Source organism: Lithobates pipiens, unplaced genomic scaffold, assembly GCF_037356315.1.
Source record: "Lithobates pipiens isolate NorthernLeopardFrog02 unplaced genomic scaffold, aLitPip1_a1.2 Scaffold_18, whole genome shotgun sequence".
Taxonomy (NCBI): domain Eukaryota; kingdom Metazoa; phylum Chordata; class Amphibia; order Anura; family Ranidae; genus Lithobates; species Lithobates pipiens.
This window is the reverse complement of record NW_027507758.1, coordinates 154,763,858-154,783,078: the sequence shown is the minus strand read 5'-3', so window position 1 is coordinate 154,783,078 and position 19,221 is coordinate 154,763,858.

Here is a 19,221-nt window from a genome sequence, read left to right as displayed (position 1 = left end):
GTCTGCAAGGGATGGCTTGGACTAGTATCTCGCAGGCTCATAGTCTGTTGGATGTGCAGATGAGTCAGTTCCAACAGCAGGCAAAGACATGGTCAGTGTTAGGTGTGACCTCAACAAATCACCTATTTGTCAGGTTATGTTACCGTTTCCCAATTGTTAGTTAGAGTTCTTATCCAAGCAAAGAGACACGGAGATATTATTCAGTATTTCTGCTCAGAAGTCCGTCGTTAACTCTGACTGTCTCTGACTGACTGTGGCTCTGAGGCTTCTTTATTACATCTTTTATAGACAGAAAAGGGCAAACATCAGCAAATGTAAAAAAACAACATTTTTGCAAAGGAAAGACAATTCTCCGTGTGTTATCAGCTGATAAGACAATCTTCTGGGCGTAGACTGCTTTTTAGGGCTGATGCGGCCTCTTCTTGATGAGTACGTGACAATAGATGACGAATCCTTATTTTACAAAGAAGGATAGAAAAATACATGTATTTAGTATGACATACGGTCAACCATTTTGTTTAGACACCCCTTAATCCTTACATTTCCCCCTTTGACATCACCCCTCCCTCTTGCCCTGGGTCCACCTGAACAAGTTCTAGTCGGCCTATATCCAGAGTACTCTCCCTGACCGCGAGTTGTCAGAGGGGTATACACCCATCCCCCTGGACAGTACCAACATCTAAAATTCAGGAAGAGTGGCTTTTCTGACAGATGGGTGATGTCAAGGATCTAAATCTACCTATCTTCACAAAAGTTCCATCTTTTCCGCATCATTTACCTTGGCTTTCTTGCAAAAGCACATAAACAACTTAAAGCATGCATAAAAGAAAAATACGAATAAGAGCACCACTATAATCGTCATTGCTGCCTTCTTAACCCAAGAGAATAACCCTGAGAAACTAAAAGTTCCACCAAACGGATCCCAGTCGCGACCAATATTTCGGGCCTTCTCTTGTAAATTCTTTACTTCCGTACGGTGTTGTGCAATGATGTCATAATAATCAGGTACCTCAATGCTGGTGTTATGTATCCAAGTACAGCACTCATAGTCCTCAGTAGTTTCACAGAGTCCTGTCAGTGCTGCACTCATACTTTCAATCGCTAATTCATGTAATTCTAATTGTTGTCTGATGGCTCTGGTCTCCAGATTTAACTTAGTAATGTCATCAGAGTTTTTCTCCAAAACATCATTAATAATTCCTGTATAGTTATTTAGTCGTTTCATTAAGTCTATACCCCATCCTGTCCAGGACGGGAACCAAGCCCATGCCATGTCCTTCTTCAGGAATATTTCTCTTTTACTACGATACCTGAGGGGATATCTAGGATGCATGCTAGCTTCTAATAGGTGATCACCTCGTTCATCACCTACTACTCCCATTACTGGTACTAAACTTGCGAGGTAGCACCATCCCTGAGCTCTTCTAGGTATCCAAGTATAACATTTATCCTCACAACAGATATATATATTATTTCCCAGTGCTACTGATCTTGAACTGATATCATTTCTATAACGAGAGGTGTATCCATAGAGGGATAAGTTGGATACTAACCACCTAACATTATTATCCACAATGTTAGTGAGGAAGTCAGATAATGTCTGGTGTGTGCTGGAATTACTGGGATAGAAGCTTCCATTTAATACGACAATGGACAAATTAAACTTGCTGTCTTGGCATTCTCCATTTCCTCCCGTTGTGTTCCCTAAGTTGAAACACCAATCAGGGAAAAAGGCGAGACCATTTGACTTAAACATTACTGTCTCGCTGGTATTTGTTCTAATTATGTTAATGCTACTGTTAGCAAGATCAGTATAGTTTATAGGAACTGCCATCAGTGGTATACTTGCTGTGCTGGGGTGTAATTTGCTACAAATCCAACATTTCTCATATCCTGACTTCTGGGCATAAGCATATTTAAACTTCAGTAATAACATTTTTTAGAAAATCCTACATCCTTGTGTATTTTATTCTGTGAGGTAACCAAACTATTAGCCAGAATTACTGAAACAATAAAAAGATACATGTTGTCATTTGCCAACTGGCTCCTTTTTACAATGAGAAGCGTGGATCCAGGTAGGTTTCCCTTCCAATTTCACTGAGGTTGCTGTAATCAATAGCACCTGGAAAGGACCTTCAAACCTTGGTTCCAGTGTCTTTCTGGTATGTTTCTTTACATACACATAGTCTCCTGGTTGTAGATCGTGTGTACCTGTGACAGAATTAGGGTCTGGAAGAGAAGAATACACACTCTTGTGGATTTTAGTCAGACGCTGTTGCAACTGTATTACATACGTAGTTAAACTATCACATTGTAATTGCATACTTTGAGGAAAATATAAACCTAATCTAGGTGCACTTCCAAACAGTATTTCATATGGGGATAACCCTGTTTTTCCTGTTGGGGTGTACCTAATAGAGAACAAAGCTAAAGCTAGGCACTCAGGCCATGGTTTGTTCAACTCCTGCATAGCTTTTTGTATTTTCAGCTTGATTGTACCATTTACTCTTTCTACTGATCCTGAACTCTGTGGGTGGTAAGGAGTATGAAAACTTTGTTGAACCCCTAACATTGCCATCACATTTTGCATTATTTCTCCCGTGAAATGTGTCCCCCTATCTGATTCTATTGTTTCTGGGAGACCAAACCTAGGTATCAGCTCAGTAATCAGTTTCTTGGCGGTGGCTTTTGCCGTAGCTGATTTCACAGGATAACTTTCGGCCAGCCTGAAAAATAGGCAGATGCACACGAGAACAAATTCAAAGGGGCCGCTCTTAGGCATTTGTATGTAGTCAATCTGCAGTCTCTGAAAGGGATATTGGGCCCGGACCTGATGTTTACGTGGGGTTTTCACTCTCTGTCCTGGGTTATTAATCAGACAGATTTGGCATGCAGCACAGTAGTTCCTTGCAGTACTACTGAATCCAGGGGCTAGCCATCCTTGGCTTACAATCCTATACATAGAATTGGAGCTGACATGAGTGGGTAAGTGGACAGCCGCTGCCATTGCTGGGTATAGAGAAGCGGGTAGACATATTTTGTCTCCTTCTCTCCATACATTGTCAAGGCCTGGTGCAGCTCCCTCCTTAACCCAACGGTCCTTCTCAATAGCCCCTGCTTGTTCCTGTAGTTCCATTAGCTGCTGCCATGTGGTTTCGGGCATACTCACCTGTACCGTGGCTAAGGTCTCAGGGCTTACTTCCCCTAGAGCTGCCTTCTTTGCAGTTAAATCTGCAAATGCGTTTCCTTTTGCCTCAGTTGTTTTTGCGCTCGTGTGTGCCGCTATCTTCATGATGGCTACTCTTATAACCTTTTGAAGATTGTTCAGGACTCTTTTGATTCCTTCACCATGTTTAACAGGTGTGCCTGCTGCTGTAAGGTAACCTCTAGCTTTCCATATGTGGCCATAATCATGTGCCACACCGTAGGCGTATGCGGGATCAGTGTAAATGTTCCCTTCTTGTCCCTCCAAGTGTTCTAGGGCTTTCTCTAGAGCGGTTAGTTCCGCTTCTTGTGCCGACATGTGTGCTGGTAGTGACTTTGCCTCAATTACCTGTGTGTCCGTTACCACAGCATAACCTGTGTGATATTTACCTTTGTCATCGGCAAATCTACTACCATCTATGTACAGTGTGTGTTCTGCATTTGCAATGGGTATGTCTGTGACATGTGGGAACCCCGTGGTTTCTTGTTCCATAAGTTGGAAACAATCGTGTTCATCAGATGTTATGTCATGAAATGAAAGTGTGTCAGAATCCTGAGTATCTTGTGCTGTGTCTACACCATTATCATCATTACTCCCCCCTGTCAAATCTGTCTGTAATGGTAAAAGCTGTGCTAAGTTAAAAGAAGTGCATCGCTGAAAGGTAACATTGGGGGGTAGGAGCAAAGTGCATTGTAGACGCAGCTGCCTTGCCATTGATATGTGTTTTGGTTGGACCTGTGATAAGATGGCGTGTATGTCATGTGTGGTATGTACCACTACAGGATTGTCTAAGACAATTTCTGAGGATTTGTCAATGATAATTGACACTGCTGCAACTGCTCGTACACAGGACGGTGATCCTCTAGAGACAGGATCGAGGGCCGCCGAGAAGTATGCTACCGGCCTTTGTTTGATGTGTTGTTGTGTCAACACCCCTGTTGCGTGTCCCGTGATTTCAGCAATGTACAAATGAAATGTTTTGGTATAATCAGGGATCCCGATCGCAGGTGCCGAAATTAGTAACCTTTTTAAGGTGCTAAAAGATTCATGACCTGCTTCTGTGAGTACATAGGGTACTATTTTCAAGCAATCATATAATGGCTGCATCAGAGAACTGGCATGTGGTATCCATTGTCTACAATATGATACCATTCCCAGAAACATACGAAGTTGCTTAAAATTGCGTGGGATATTCATTTGTCTTATGGCCTGGACTCGGTCTTCAGTGAGATGTCGAGTACCCTGGGATATACAGTGGCCCAAAAAGACAACCTTTTTCTGACATACCTGTAACTTAGTTCTATTCACCTTGCACCCTTTTTCAGCCAGGAATTGTAACAATGAGAGAGTGGCTTTTAAACAAGTATCGTTATCCGGACAACATAACAATAGGTCATCTACATATTGCAACAATACACAAGTGTCAGGCGGTAGCCATTCTCCCTATTTTTACCTTTTAAGGTTTAGTCAGTCAGTGGGGCATCGGACAAAAGACCGTCATAACCACTTATGGGTATGGTGTCACGGGACGTCATGTGTGGAGGGACTACTGAATCAGACAACAGACTGCGTGACGCTCCTGTGTCAACCAAACAAGGAATATGTTTACCTTCCACCTTCATCAACATGTGGAGCATTTTGTTCTCTGATTCAGCTAGGACTGGGGCAAGTCATGCGGTCGGATCGTCCCTATCATTGGTACGCCTCTGTCTGTAGTCCCTCGTGTCTCTGTCCGTGTTTCCTTCCTGTTCGTCTTTTATCCTTTTCCTACAGTCTCTTTTTATATGTCCCACCTTGTTGCAGTAATAACAGGTAAGAGGTTTACGGGAGGAATTCCCTCCTTCATTGACCCGGGCAACAGTGTTAACTCCCGGTGTCCTTCTGGGTTTAGTTTCTGCTAAATCAGCCTCTATGCCTTGTGCTTTCTGCAACAATGTTCCTCTGTCCCGTATGGCTCTCCATTCGGGAGTACATGCCTTCAGTTTGTCACCTACTTGGGGTACTAGTCCTTCCATAAACTGTCGATTGAAAGCCCTAATGGTGACGGGTAAGGCTAAATCTAGACCTTCGTCAGCCATCATGCTTTCCATGTTGAGGTAAAATTCTGTAACAGTCTGACCTGGGGCCTGTTTTATGGGCGCTGTCGAACCCCTTTCCTGCTGTTTCCCTTGGCAAAATTCTCGTAACTGAGCAATAAACAGGGGTCTAGAGTCTATATGACGGGGATGTACTCCTGGTGGATCTGTGGTAGGATCCCCTTGTGGTCTATGTGGAGCAATTTCATTCATAAATTGATTAAACATTGTTAGTGTCATTTTATGTCTACATATATCTTCCCCATCTTGCCAAGTTGCTTCATGTGTGTCTAGTAATTGTGTCACGAATCTACAGAATGCGGCAGGTTTTGCTACGGGATCAGGAGCATTCTGTATTAATGCCATAAGAGTGTCAGCCGACCAAGGTGTCCATGTCCTCAGAACGACTTGTCGGGTCACTGTAGGTGGCTGTCCTGCTTGACCCGCATTTGGATTATTTACTTGTATTACCCTAGTCCGACTATGGACTGGAGCTACGGGCTCTGGTCTTTGAGCGCCGCAATGTACACATTCCTGTGCCCAGTCTGGGTTCTGGATACCGCATACTCGGCATACCCATCCTCTTCCTCTTAAGGAAGGATAAAGTTTTGGTCTTTCGCTACCTGGTGTGGTAGTGTTATAAGGAGGTGGAGTATCTCCCGTATTTACCCTATCGCCGGGAGCAGAAGGAAGACTTTTGTGTCGGACCTTCATATCCCATCCACCCTTTTCCTGACAATACTCCCATCCCTCCTCTTCAGCCCTGTTGGAAACCTTAATTAAACATTGTATTTGTGATACCCATCTGTTCTGCAATATCTCTCCCTGTCTGTCTCTCTTTATTTCTTCCCAACCTTCTACACTTAATCCATTTTCTCCATCCATCCCCAATTTCTTGAGAATCCTATTTGTGCCATGTGCCTTATCCTTCCCATACAACATTGTAATTATATCTTTAACAGCATAACATTTCTGAGATTCCTCCTGGGGTTTACCATGTGTCTGGCCCATTTTGACAGTCCTGCCTAGGTGGCGTTTGGATCACTTACTAAGTGTCTCGTTGCCTTCTCCTCCTAGGGTGCCAAAATACTAAAAACCTCTCCTGGATGAGATTTCTGAAATCGAATTACCTTATATGCTAGCCAACTGACAAATATTATGACCAGACTGACGGCTACAACATATACAAGCATTCCCTTTTGGTGGCCAAACACATATGACTAGGTCTCCGGGCTTTGTGGAGACCTTATTTCCTTCCCATTACCATGGAATCTCTCAGCATTCGTTTCTTATTCCTGCTTTATCGAGGCAGTCAGGACTTATACTTTCAACCCGTTTTTAGGCTCATGAATCAAAAAGCGTATATCAAACTTAAGTGTCGGACCCCCAAAGTACTCTTACGAGTTAAGGGCGCATTCCGTTACCCATTGGGATGATATATGTTTCAATTCACACCATACAAACAGGGCTTATTTCATTCACAACAGACAGATGACAAGTAGACAGACAAGAAACAACGGTAACATAAGCCAAAATATTAAGTTCAAGACCCGCTTACTACAGAGGTTGGTGTTTACCTGAAGAACAATTCAGACAGATCAGGTGGGCACAAATCTAAGAAGCACAGAGTTTATAAGAAAATAAAGCTTTTCTTACCTGCGCAGGATTTGTCTGTGGTTCTTGATGTGCCCGACCATTTCGTTCCAATCCTTACAGTCAGCAAACAGGCAAAGGAAAGGTTCAGGTTGCAGGAAGAAGCACAGTTAATGGACACGGTAGGCAGCAGGCAGAGACAACACCGCACTGATGTGGCAACATCAGGAACACTGTTGCTGGCTTACACTAGTCTGATGACACTAGGGGCTAGTATGGCAGCAATCATAAACACTGTGTGATGACAATCCGGGACATGGTTGCTGGCTTACACAGGTCTGGTGACACTGCAATTGGTGTGGCAGTGATAAGGAAAACTGTTGCTGGCATTCACGGGGACTGGTGTGGTGGTGATCAGGAAAACTGTTGCTTGTTGCAATGGTCTAATGTGGTGGCAATCATAAACACTGATTCTAGTTACACTGGTTTGGGGACATTATGATTGGTGTGGTGGTCATCGGAGAACTGTGACTGACTGCACTATTAGTGCATATTCAAATTTGAGGTTGGGGGCGGAGGGAACTGCAGAGGGTGCAGCCAGGGGCATGCACATGCTGTATCTGCAATGCTTTGCTATGCATCTGTGGCTGGAATTGTATCCCTTGTACGCCTGCTAAACATGACCCAATCAAGTGAATTGGGGGTGTTTGTGTGGAGTCCAAGGGGTTAAAGCAGGTGGTGAGAAGGTGATGCAATAGCTTATCATTACCTGTCAAATGCTCTCTGAAAAGCAATCATAGATAGCTCTTCAGAGTGCATCACACATGTAAATAATTCTTTATGGTAACACTATGGCTATGGTCTGGCTGTGATCAGGGACACTGGAACTCATATGACAGTGATAAGGGACATTTGTAGGTAGGGGTCTACTCACTTTTGTTGCCAGCGGTTTAGACATTAATGGCTGTGTGTTATTTTGAGGGGGCAACAAAAGCTATACACTCACTACTTTACATTGTAGCAAAGGGTAATTTTTTCATTGTTTTCATATGAAAAGATATAATAAAATATAAAAAAAAATGTGAGGGGTGTACTCACTTTTGTGAGATACTGTATCTGTGCTAAAACAATGGAGTTACAGACATCATCATCTACTAAAATATATTATGTATCCATGTTAGAGCTAACTATTTAAATTGTAATGCCCCATAAACACTATCAGTTTTTCCTTCAGATTTACCAAAACCATATAATATGAGGTCAAACCTTAGGAGTTTCAAGTTGTATGCAATCAGGCCGGCCCTTGCACTACATGGTTTTGGTTAACCTGAACGAAAAACTCAGCAGAAAAACTGATAGTGTGTATGGGGCTTAACACTTTTTATCATATTTTCAGGTTTATTTCGTACTAAATTAATTCATGGAAAATTGTTTATTCACTTCTATTTCACAGGGTGACACAGTTTTCAATAATAACTTTCATGAATGTCTATTATTTGTGTTTATTCCTTTATTTCTATAACCTCACTTCTTTTCAGCAGTAACTCGTAATTGTATTCAGATTACTAGGAGGTAGCACTCTCTTTCATTTGATTTCTTAGCATGGGTACTAAAGTTGCAGTACAAGACAATCATCTTCTTACATTCAGCATTTTGTATACATAAGCATACAGGCATTATGATCATGCAACATGTTTAAAATGATTTGCATAATTGATATTTTTAAATAGGAGAAAAGCTGGAAAGTAAGAGGTATGCTATTGAAATAAACCAGCAATGGGGAAGTAAAAAGTCAAGCTATCAAATAGGAATGTCAAGGTGAAATAAATGTACGTAAGCCTGAGAAAAAAATGGAAGATTTTCAGGCAATGTCATTTTTAAACACTAATAAAATATTCATCACACGTGATATATCCATATCCTTCAATTAATAATATTTTACACATTATTTTAGCATGCAGTAGTATCATTTCACAGTGTATATACAGTACACAATGTGGCCAAAAGTTTGAAGACACCTACTATAGCTATATACGGTAAACCTGCTAGACAGCTCATCCCATGCTTATTAATAGAGTTGGCCGCCACTTATCTAGAAAAGCTTTCCACACCAATCTTCTCAAACTATGTCTTTATGGACTTGAATTTGTACACATGGACAGTCATGCTGGAACAGAGAATTATTTTTCCATGCTGTTGCTACAAAGTTGGAAACTTATCAGTGTCTAAAATGTCTTTGTTTGCTGTGGTGGTAACTATATCCTTCACTAGAACACCTAAACTCAATGACTCTAATACCACGTACACACGATCGGATTTCCGGCCAGAAAAAGACAGATGAGAGCTTTTCATTGGAAAATGTGACTGTGTGTATGCTCCATCGTAATTTAGCTGTCCGAATTTCTGCCAGACAAAAATATATAGCATGTTCTCAATTTTCCCGATGGAAAAACTTTTCCGGAAATTCCAATCGTGTGTATGCAATTACCTCATGTCAAAAATCACGCATACTCAGATTCAACTACGAGACAGAAGCTATTGGCTACTGGCTATTGAACTTTCTTTTTCTAGTCCAATTGTACGTGTTGTACGTCACAGCGTTATAAACGATCGGAATTTGCTATGACCGTGTATAGGCAAGACAGCTTGAGCGGAGTTCCGTCGGAATTCCGTCGGGAAAACCATCAGGGCTTTTTCCGGCGAGAATTCTGATCGTGTGTATGCAGCATGAGAGGTTTCCACATACTTTTGGCCATATAGCATTGGTGTGATGTTCAAGTTTCTACAATTGTATGGAATAGGTAAAAGGGAAAGATATGGTGAATATATATAAACAACTTTATTGTGTTGGACATACAGAAGTATATTCAGATATTCATTTGAAGTATACACTCTAACAAAGAGTACTGTAGCAGACTGTTTAAATAGAAAGACAAGCGAGTCAGCCACACCAATGGTTCTCCTTTCGCCACTCTGTGACAACCAAAACATTCACCTTAAAATTGGGCTTCTTGCGCTATAGGAGCCATAGCAACATATACCACACCTATCGTGTACTCAGGCAAGCAGCATGTGTGCAGGGACTACATCCATCAATCAGAGAAATCAATGTTTACTCAACCATTCAGAATTCATAAGTCACCCCCATAAGTCAGAATTGTCAGCAAGAAGGTCCTGGTCAGTGGCACAAAGTCAGCAGGGCCCTCCTTTATGCATTAAATCCATTAGTGCTTCCTCAGAAGGCGCAGAGAGGACTAATGGTGGCGCTGGAAAAGTTTGTGTTAAGAAAAGCACTTGCAGAACTTTTTTTATTTTGACATTTAATTACTGTACTTTACTTTACTTACTTACTTTACTTTGTCCTGTTAATGTGGGGAGAGACGAGAGAGCTGCTACAGATGGGCACAGCACTGAATCAAGCGAGAAGTAGGGATGGGCGAATGGTTCAGGTCGAGCCTAAGTTCGGGCAAACTTTTGTTGTTCAGACATTTGACGAACATCTGAACAAAAGGCTCATTCGACAGTTTGTTCGTCCCCCCAAACTGACCACAATGCATTGCGGCGTTGAGCAGTCCATTGCAAGCCTTGATTGGTTGAAGCAGTGAAAACTTCAGCCAATCAGGGCACAGAGCACTGTCAGAGTCATGATTGGACACTGTCATCATGACTTTATCCAAGGCTCATTTCCACCCCACAGTATAAAAGTATTCTTTCAATGGCAGCCATTTTCAGTGTGATTCTCGGCGTGGAAAGAGGTAGAACAGGGCTCTGTTCAGTGCTATTAGTTAGTGTGCTATACTGTGCTATTTTTCTTCAATTGTCAGTGCAGAATATTAGTTTAGTATCAGTGTGAGTGTAGTGTGGATGACCATCATTCAGCTTTGCATAGTGTGCAGCTACAGTAGAGACAGCTCAGATAGTTTCACTGTAGTGTAGTGAGACCGTGTCAGTAATCTTTACATTACAGGCAGTTTAAAGCCATATAGTTCTGTGTGCCTTACTGCCAGTTTAACGCCATACAGTTTTGTGTGCATTACTGCCAGTTTAATGCCATATAGTTTTGTGCATTACTTACAGTTTAATGCCATATAGTTCTGTGTGCGTTACTCCCAGTTTAAGCCATATAGTTTTGTGTGCATTACTAGCAGTTTAATGCCATATAGTTTTGTGCATTACTGCAAGTTTAACACCATACCGTTGTGTGTGAATTAATGCCAGTTTAACGCCACATAGTTTTGTGTGCGTTACTGCAAGTTTGCCGCCATATAGTTCTGTGTACCTTACTGCTAGTTTAATGCCATATAGTTCTGTGTGCGTTACTGCCAGTTTAATGCCATATAGTTTTGTGTGCGTTACTGCCAGTTTAACGCCATACAGTTTTGTGTGCATTCCTGCCAGTTTAACATTGTATAGTGCAAGTTTTAGGTATGGTCACGCTGGTTACATGTTTTGAGTGAAAAAAAATAAAAGTTAAATATTTTTTAAATATCATGCCTGGGTGGTGTCTATAGTATGCCTGTAAAGTCAGGGGTGTTTCCCATTTTTATAACAGTCCCTGCTCAAAAGGACATTTCTAAATGAAATAAAAGTCATTTAAAACTGCTTGTGGCTTTAATGTCATGTCTGGTCCCGGTAATATGGATGAAAATCATTGAGAACCCCCCCCCCCCCCCCAGCCCATTGCCAGTCCCTTTGGGTCTTGTATGGATATTAAGGGCAACCCCGCACCCAAATAAAAAAAAAGGAAAGGCGAGTGGCCCCCAAGCCCTATATTCTCTGAACAGCAGTATACAGGCAGTGCAAACAAAACAAGGACTGTAGGTTTGTTCTTAAGTAGAATCTGTTTGCAATTTTGAACTGGTACATTTTTTACATGTAGCTCCAGCCAAAAAAATCTATTTTTAAGCTTTTTGTAAAAAACATAGGGAAGGATTATCACCCCTGTAACATTTGTTTTGCTGTCTGTGCACCTGTTCAGAAGATTTCACCTCACTTTATGTCCCAATGACAATTGGATTTTAAAAATTTGGGGTTTTTAGTCAAACGAGGAACTCTTACAGGAGAGAATTCCCCTTCCTAGGGGTAGATTTCATCTCACTTCCTGTTGTCTCCTTCCGTTTGCAAGTAGGAGTCATTTGTAAGTTGGATGTTTGAAAGTAGGGGCCTGCCCTATATACTCTGCAGAAATTTGGGCCTTAGATGTTGGTATTGCCACAACACTGTAAGCCCTCACAGATACTCTTGGTGGATGCAGGAACGAGCCCTGCTGTGAAATATTAGATCAAGAATAGTAATTACATGCCCCTGTTGAACAGGGTCAGAAAAATTGGGCCTTTGGTGGTGGACGGTGTGGTGGTGTTGTCACAACACTGTAAGGCCTCACAGTTACTCTTGGTGGGTGCAGGAACGGGCCCTGCTGTGAAATATTAGATCAAGAATTGTAATTACATGCCCCTGTTAAACAGGGACTGAATAATTGGGCCTTAGGCACTGGTGCTGGTGCCAAAACACTGCAACCCCTCACAGATACTCTAGTTGGAGCAGAGGAATGAGCCCTGCTGCAAAGTATTGCATCAACAATTGTAATTACATGCCCCTGTTAAACAGGGGCTGAAAATTGAGCCTTAGGCACTGGTTCTGGTGCCACAACCCTGCAACCCCTCACAGATACTCTAGTTGGAGTGCAGGAATGAGCCCTGCTGTAAAGTATTGCATCAAAAATTTTAATTACATGTCCGTTAAACAGGGGCTGAAAATTTGGGCCTTAGGCACTGGTGCTGGTGCCACAACACTGCAACCCCTCACAGATACTCTAAATGGAGCACAGGAATGAGCCCTGCTGCAAAGTATTGCATCAAAAATTGAACAGGGGCTGAAAAATTGGGCCTTAGCCACTGGTGGCGGTGCTCAGAACCAAAAATGTTCTTACAAGCTATTAGCATGAACATTGAGGAGGAAGAGGATAGTCACTCAGCATCAGGATAGGCAGTCTTTAACCACTTCGGGACCGCCGTATTGCCAATGTACGTCAACACAATGGCACAGGCAGGCAGAATCACGTAAATGTACGTGATTGCCTTCTAGCGGGTGGGGGGTCCGATCGGACCCCCTCCCGCTAGATACGGCGGTCCCTTTCGGTGCCGGAGCGATCGGCGATGAGGGGATGGCCGTTGGTTTCCGCCCATCCCCTCTCGATCGCTCCTGGCCAGTGACGAACTTCCTCCCCTGTGAAAATGTAAACACAGGAGGAGGAAGTGATGTCACACTCCTCGTGGCGGTCTTTTTGAACCGGACAGCGAGGAGTGAAGACGCAAGTAAGTGCACCAACAGTCCACTGACACATAGGTACACACAGGCACACATTTCACCCCAGTCACCCCCCGATCACCCACCCGATCGGCCCCCCGCCCCCCCCCAGTCACAGTGTCACTAATGCAGTGTTCATTTATTTATTGATCACTACATTTAGTGTCAGTTGTGACTGTAAAAAGTGTCAGGGCAGCTAGTGTTAGGCCCCTTTAGGTCCAGGGTAGCCCCCTACCCCCCCCTAATAAAGGTTTAACCCTTTGATTGCCCTCCCAGTTAACCCTTTCACCCTCTTTTACCAGTGTCACTAAGCGATCGTTTTTCTGATCGCTGCAATAGTGTCACTGGTCCCGCTAGGAAGCTAGTTTTTTTTTAGGTTCAACGCCAGGTTTTTATACCGTTAGGTACCCCGATATATAACCTAATAAAGGTTTTAACCCTTTGATTGCCCCTAGAGTTAACCCTTTCACCAGCGATCGCTGCATAAGTGTCACTGGTGACGCTGGTTAGCCAGTTAGTTATTTAGTTATTTAGGTTCCCCGTCAGCTTTTTATAAAGCTTCAGGTACCCCCATATAAATACCCAATAAAGGTTTTAACCCCTGATTGCCCTTAGTTAACCCTTTCACCAGTGATCACCGTATAAGTGTTACGGGTGACGCTGGTTTGGTAGTTCGCTTTTTATAGCATCAGGGCACCCGCCATTTATTACCTAATAAAGGTTTAACCCCCTGATCACCCGGCGGGTGATATAAATTTGGTTTTAGGGTCAGAAAGGGTCTGCGTCGCCCCAGGCAGTGCTAGGTTAGTGCCAGCACCGCTAACACCCACGCGCAAAGCATACACCTCCCTTAGTGGTATAGTATCCGAACAGATCAATATCTGATCTGATCAGATCTATACTAGCGTGCCCAGCAATTTAGGGTTCTAAAAAAACGCATTGTTAGCAGGATCAGCCCAGATACCTGCTAGCACCTGCGTTTTGCCCCTCTGCCCAGCCCAGCCCAGCCCAGCCCACCCAAGTGCAGTATCGATCGATCACTGTCACTTACAAAACACAACACACATAACTGCAGCGTTCGCAGAGTCAGGCCTGATCCCTGCGATCGCTAACAGTTTTTTTTGGTAGCGTTTTATACAGTCGCTGACAGGCTAGGTGCTTTTTTACCTGTGAGTCTCACTACTGTACCCCTAAATTTAGAGCCCAAAATGGCAAAGCGAAGGTACACTAGTGAAGAGGCCTACACGTTTCTGAGCATGACAGATAGTGAAGAGGAAGACACTGATCTGTCAGAATCAGGCTCAGAATACGAACCTGTAGAGGACAGCGCCTCCATGTCAGATAGCTCTGACGACGAAGAAGAGGTCCCTGCTATTGTCAGGCGTACCCGACCCCGATTTTCTGATGTTGTTGAGGTGCAGGAACCGGAAGTCCCTCGTATGGAGTATAGAGCCAGTACTAGCGCCGCTCATCCTTTTGGTGAACTGGCAAGCACCAGCGGCCTAGTACACCCTGGGCGTACATCCAGCACTGCAGTATCACGTGGTGACGTGGCGAGTCCCATAAGTGCAGTTCAAGCTGGCGAGGTGGCAAGCACAAGTAGTGTCCCGCTGCCACCAAGAAGAAGAAGACAAAGACAGGCCCGTCGTACCCATAGTGCCCTTCCTGCAGAATTCGCCTATCCCAATTGGGTGCCCACCACTTCTGCAGAACCCGTACTTCCCCCATTCACTGCCCAACCCGGTATTCAGGTGGATACAGATGATTTTACGCCACTCGATTTTTATTCTCTGTATCTCACGGAAGATCTCTATAGATCTATTGTGGACCAAACCAATTTATATGCTGGTCAACGCATCGCCGCTAATCCCCAGTTGCCGTCTCTTGCCAGAGATTGGAAACCAGTTACGGTTTCCGAATTTAAGACGTTTTTGGGCCTTTCCCTCAACATGGGCACACACAAATTTATGCGGATGCGGGCTTATTGGTCCACGCATCCGGCTGACCACATGCCCCTGTTCTCTAACTCCATGCCCAGGGCACGATACGAGCAGATCTTGCGGTTCTTGCACTTCAGTGACAATGAACTTTGTCGTCCACGTGGAGACCCTGAATACGATCGGCTCTACAAAATTCGGCCCCTCATAAACCACTTCAACCAACGTTTTGCAGACTTGTTTATTCCCCAAAAAGTTGTCTGCCTTGATGAGTCCCTGGTTAAGTTTACTGGTCGCTTGTCATTCAAACAGTACATTCCCAACAAGCGTACCAGGTACGGGGTCAAGCTCTATAAGTGCTGTGACAGGGCCACAGGCTATGCATGGAGCTTTATGGTTTATGAGGGTAAAGATAGTTACGTAGAGCCAGAGAACTGCCCTGATTACATAGGAAGCGCTGGCAAGATAGTGTGGAAATTGGTGTCACCCTTATTCGGAAAGGGGTACCACTTGTACGTGGACAACTATTACACCAGCGTGCCACTGTTTAGTCATTTATTTGATAATCAGATTGGAGCATGTGGCACTGTGCGACCTAATCGCCGGGGCTTTCCCCAGCGGCTTGTAGATTCCCGTCTTAGGCTGGGGGAGAGAGCCTGCTATCGGTGTAATAATTTGCTCGCTATGAAGTGGAGGCATAATAAGAATGTTTTCGTTCTTACCTCCCTTCATGCAGACACGACGGTCCAAATTTCTACGGCGACTGGTATTGTGGAGAAACCCCTCTGTGTCCACGAATATAACAAAAATATGGGAGGGGTGGACCTCAATGACCAGATGTTAGCGCCGTATCTAACTTCCCGTAAGACCAGACGCTGGTACAAAAGAGTGTCTGCTTACTTATTTCAATTGGCTTTGCTGAATGCTTTTGTGCTATACAAAGCTTCAGGCGGAACATTAACCTTTCTTTTCTTCCAAAGAGAGGTTGTCACAGAGCTTCTGTTTCCAGACGGTTCTGTACCTCACCATTCCCAACCAAATGCAGTAAGCCGGCTGTATGAGAGGCATTATTCTTATGTCCTCCCGAGTACCCCTACCCAACGAGCCCCCCAAAAAAGATGTCATGTCTGTAGCAAGCGCGGATATAGGCGTGACACCCGTTCTTATTGTCCACGCTGTCCTGGCCAGCCTGGTCTTTGTCAGGGTGAGTGTTTTGAACGCTACCATGAACGAGTGAAGTATTAGCGTAGGGTACAGCATTTCACAGGCTAGGCACACTAACACAGGGTCTCCCAAGATGCCATCGCATTTTGAGAGACCCGAACCGTTACAGTTACAGTTTACAGTTCAAAAAAAAGTGTATAAAAAAAAAAAAAAAAAAAAAGTAAAATAAAAAAACCAAAAAAAATATAAAATATAAAAACCAAAAATAGTTGTCGTTTTATTGTTCTCTCTCTCTCTCTCTCTCTCTCTCTCTCTCTCTCTTCTCTCAAATTTTTTATACTTTACTGTTTACTGTGTTATTGTTAACCATTTTGCATGTTTTCAGGTACGCCATTCAGCTGCAGCGTGGATTTATTTATCTTGACAGCAACAGCGTTTGCTCCCACGATACATAAAGCCGCGACTCCAGTGCTGTAGGAGGTGATTTCACCACCACAGTTAAAAAAGAGCATATATGCCGAAGCATGGGGGCATAAGGGGTGGAGGAGCGATTTTGCTCCTAATGCCGCGTACATACGGTCAAAATTCCGACGGAGGGCTTGCCCGTGGAAAAGTTTGAACGTATGTACGCAGCATAACTTTTTTGCGGGAGGATGCCCCCATGCTTCGGCATATATATATTTTAGGCACAGGTTATGTTAAAAAATGTTTTATTTTTTACTGTTTTTTTTGGCAATTGCTTTGCAGGTATGGTATGGTAAGGTTTTACTGGGATGTTACTTTGTTTTAACGTTAACCATAATTTGCTTAGCAGGTACGCCATTCAGCTGCAGAGCGGATTTATTTATCTTGACAGCAACAGCGTTTGCTCCCACGATACATAAAGTCGTGACTCCAGTGCTGTAGGCGGTGATTTCACCACCACAGTTAAAAAAGAGCATATATGCCGAAGCATGGGGGCATAAGGGGTGGAGGAGTGATTTTGCTCCTAATGCCGCGTACATACGGTCAAAATTCCGACAGGGGGCTTGCCCATGGAAAAGTTTGAACGTATGTACGCGGCATAACTTTTTTGCGGGAGGATGCCCCCATGCTTCGGCATATATATATTTTAGGCACAGGTTGTGTTAAAAAATGTTTTATTTTTTACTGTTTTTTTTGGCAATTGCTTTGCAGGTATGGTATGGTAAGGTTTTACTGGGATGTTACTTTGTTTTAACGTTAACCATAATTTGCTTAGCAGGTACGCCATTCAGCTGCAGCGCGGATTTATTTATCTTGACAGCAACAGCGTTTGCTCCCACGATACATAAAGCCGTGACTCCAGTGCTGTAGGCGGTGATTTCACCACCACAGTTAAAAAAGAGCATATATGCCGAAGCATGGGGGCATAAGGGGTGGAGGAGTGATTTTGCTCCTAATGCCGCGTACATACGGTCAAAATTCCGACAGGGGGCTTGCCCATGGAAAAGTTTGAACGTATGTACGCGGCATAACTTTTTTGCGGGAGGATGCCCCCATGCTTCGGCATATATAAATGGTGCATGTATGTCCATCATTAGAAGTGGGTGGATGAAGGGAGGTATCTAATGGTGGGCATACCCACCGATCAATCTCTTTTTTTTCGTTCAGACAACATGACTCTCAGTAAATAGCTTGGGGTGTCTACTTTCCAAAATGGGGTAATTTGGGGGGATTTTGTGCTATTTTGGCATTTTATGGCCTTTGCACCCTTAGAAATCCTGAAGGTGGTGATTGGTTTTCGGGGTGCCGTACGCGACTAGACTCCCAAAAAGTCCCACACATGTGGTATCCCCATACTCGGGAGAAGTAGCTGAATATATTTTGGGGTGCAATTCCACATATAACCATGGCATGTGTGAGCAATATATCATTTAGTGACAACTTTTTGTACATTTTTTTTTTTTTTTTTTTTTTAGTCATTATTCAATCCCTTAGGACAAAAAAAATAAATATTCAATGGGCTCAACATACCCATCAGCAGTTTCCTTGGGGTGTCTACTTTCCAAAATGGGGTCATTTGGGGGGGTTTTGTGCCATCTTGGCATTTTATGGCCGTCAAAACTGTGATAGGTAGTGATAGGTAGTGAGGAGTAAAATAAAAAAATTATGCCCTTAGAAATCCTGAAGGCAGTGCTTGGATTTCGGGGTCCCGTACGCGGCTAGGCTCCCAAAAAGTCCCACACATGTGGTATCCCTGTACTCAGGAGAAGCAGCAGAATGTATTTTGGGGTGTCATTTCACATATGCCCATAGCATGTGTGAGCAATATATCATTTAGTGACAACTTTGTGCAAAAAAAAAAAAGTTTGTAATATTCCCGCAACTTGTGGCAAAATATAAAATATTCCATGGACTCAACATGCCTCTCAGTAAATAGCTTGGGGTGTCTACTTTCCAAAATGGGGTCATTTTGGGGGGTTTTGTGCTATTTTGGCTTTTTATGGCCTTCGAAACTGTGATAGGTAGTGAGGGGTAAAATCAAAAATTTGCACCCTTAGAAATCCTGAAGGTGGTGATTGGTTTTCGGGATGCCGTGCGCGACTATACTCCCAAAAAGTCCCACACATGTGGTATCCCCGTACTCGGGAGAAGTAGCGGAATATATTTTGGGGTGCAATTCCACATATAACCATGGCATGTGTGAGCAATATATCATTTAGTGACAACTTTTTGTACTTTTTTTTTTTTTTTGTCATTATTCAATCCCTTAGGACAAAAAAAATAAATATTCAATGGGCTCAACATACCCATCAGCAGTTTCCTTGGGGTGTCTACTTTCCAAAATGGGGTCATTTGGGGGGGTTTTGTGCCATCTTGGCATTTTATGGCCGTCAAAACTGTGATAGGTAGTGAGGAGTAAAATAAAAAAATTATGCCCTTAGAAATCCTGAAGGCGGTGCTTGGATTTCGGGGTCCC